The sequence below is a fragment of the Temnothorax longispinosus genome, unplaced genomic scaffold (assembly GCF_030848805.1).
Source record: "Temnothorax longispinosus isolate EJ_2023e unplaced genomic scaffold, Tlon_JGU_v1 HiC_scaffold_997, whole genome shotgun sequence".
In the NCBI taxonomy this organism is placed as follows: domain Eukaryota; kingdom Metazoa; phylum Arthropoda; class Insecta; order Hymenoptera; family Formicidae; genus Temnothorax; species Temnothorax longispinosus.
The window spans coordinates 1-2499 of NW_027270886.1; the positions used below are offsets into that span (position 1 = coordinate 1).

The following is a 2499-nucleotide window of genomic DNA, read 5'->3' on the forward strand; positions in this document are numbered from 1 at the left end:
CGCACCCTATAGCGGAAAAGTAAGACTTAAGCCCCTTGCACAATGCCAGGCAACAGGCAATAGGAACAGGAAATAACCAAAAAAAATCGTTAATTACAACCTAAAAAATTCAAATGCTATGATTGGTTGGCAATAGGCAATAGGCACAGAATTTCCAACGTGACGGAAACTCTGTGTCTATTGCCTGTGTCACTGTTTATTCTGCATTTATACATGATTTCTGATTTCTATTCCCTGTTCCTATTGCCTGTTGCCTGGCATTGTGCAAGGGGCTTTAGAGCGCCCATGGTGGCCGGAATTTGCATTATTTGCTGGAGTTTTCTAATACATCGTAATGGAAAAATTGCGGAAAGGAAATTTAAATTGTTGCGTGCACACGTGTAAGAATGTATTTCACAATACAAGTTCAGAAATAAAATTTTATTCCTTTCCAAAAGCGATTTATAAAATTGAGCAGCGAAAAATGTGGATACGTTGGGTACAAAAAATAAAGTAAGTATGTTCTTTGAGATTATATGATCATATTTTACCTCGTTTAAAATAATGGTATTTATTTAGAATACGGGCCTCACCTCCAATATCAATAAAATTATGCTTAATCGACATGTGACCACGGGGCATGTACATGTCGCTACATTTCATCGATATGACAGGTTTTCTAAAACCTAAATAGTTGTTAACTTTAACGATTAATATCTCGCTTCGCGAGGCAGACCGCCGCGTTTTTCTTCCAGATTCTTTCGTTTCGTGTAAAAACGCGTCGGTTAAGCATAATTTTATCGATATCGGAGGTGAGGAGCGTATTCTAAATAAATACCAAAATAATTGTACTATGTCATACAAATAATTTTTGAAACAATTTGTCTGTAGCTTACATGATTGGCAACCAACAAAATATTCACGAATTTGCAGTGCACACTTCGTGGGGAATCGTTCATCTTCAATACAATCAAGTCCGAGTTACGTTCCGAGCATCTCGGCAAAAAAAAATCATGAATTAAGTTCTACCGAGAAATCATTGCAAAAAGATTCATTGCAAAAAGTCAGAGAGAGGTTAACCTTTAAAACAAATGCAGTAGGTTAATTCTCTCGAAAAATCTTTTCAACTATAATTTTTGTAATATCATCATTAAATTAAGATTTAAATTACCTAACGACAGTTTACACGTAGCTCGAATATTCACAATCGTTGACAGCTATTCCATACAGCTATTCCATCAAAAAGTGCGATATTTCACTAACCGTGGCAGCACTAGTCTCTGCGCACACAGCGAACAGGGTTGGGTCTGGTCTAGTTTACATCGATCACTTGATACGCGTATTAAATAGTAAATAACTAGTAAATTAGTTTGATTATTGGCTAATCAGTTCAAATATACTATTTGATACGCGTATCAAGAGATCGGTGTAAACTAGGCCACTGCCTATGGCTTCTGAATTTTCAATCTACATAAAAATACATAAGCATAGTGTATGTAGATTGAAAATTCAGAAGCCATAGCAGTATGCAGACACCATAGCGCATGCGCATATGGCTTCTGCATTCGTGCTCATGGCTCCTGCAATTTTATGTGCTTCCACCTTAGAGCCACCGCACAAGACTCTCGTATGATCACGTAGCGTAACGTAACGTGAGCCAACGCACAAGAAACGTATTGGTTACGGCCGTTACGGCGTTATATGTTTCTTGTGCGTTGATCTACGTTACGTTACCATGCGAGAGCTTAAGGCCTTCACACATAAAATGCCGTAAGGACGTAAAACGTAAGCGTAAGAAAATCTATCAATCCCAATCGAGTATTTTCCCCTACTGGGATTACGTACAGCGCAATACTTGATTGGGATTGGTCGATTTTCTTACGCTTACGTTTTACGTCCTTACGCGATTTTGTGTGTGAAGGCCTTTATGCGAAAGCTCTAATCGATACGTTTCTTGTGCGTTGGCTCACGTTACGTTACTACAAGATCATACGAAAGTCTTGTGCGGTGGCTCTTAAGCGCTTATGAGCGTTAGGGCCCGGACACACACTTCTGCACAACGCATACGGCGTAAGCATAAGAAAATTGATTGGTTCATACACATGTGCATAAGGAAATAGACCAATCAGTTTTCTTATGCTTACGCATTATGCGTTATGCAAAAGTGTGTGCTCCCCGCTTTAAGGTGGAAGCACATAAAATTGCAGGAGCCATAAGCAGAATGCAGAAGCCATATGCGCATGCGCTATGGTATCTGTTTAGAGTTCTAGGCTGCGTTCAGAAACGTCACCTGGGTATACACGGGTATACTCCCTTCTCCTTCTACTCGCTGAGATAGAAAGAGAAGGGAGTATACTCGTGTGCACTCGGGTGACGTTTCCGAACGCAGCCCTACGGATACCATAGCGCATGCGCATATGGCTTCTGCTTTCTGCTCATGGCTCCTGCAGTTTTATGTGCTTCCACCTTTAGGGTTTAAAACACCTATTGTAGATGGGCACTAAATAAAAAGCACCTATT

At 39.9% G+C, this 2499-nt stretch overlaps 1 long non-coding RNA gene across 1 annotated transcript; it reads left to right on the forward strand.

The window, feature by feature from the left end:
• Positions 1-58: 58 nt before the first annotated feature.
• LOC139825131 (uncharacterized) lies at positions 59-1075 on the forward strand. The gene is made up of 2 exons (XR_011735480.1): positions 59-492; positions 871-1075. It is a non-coding gene; the product is annotated as an uncharacterized lncRNA (long non-coding RNA).
• Positions 1076-2499: the final 1424 nt, after the last annotated feature.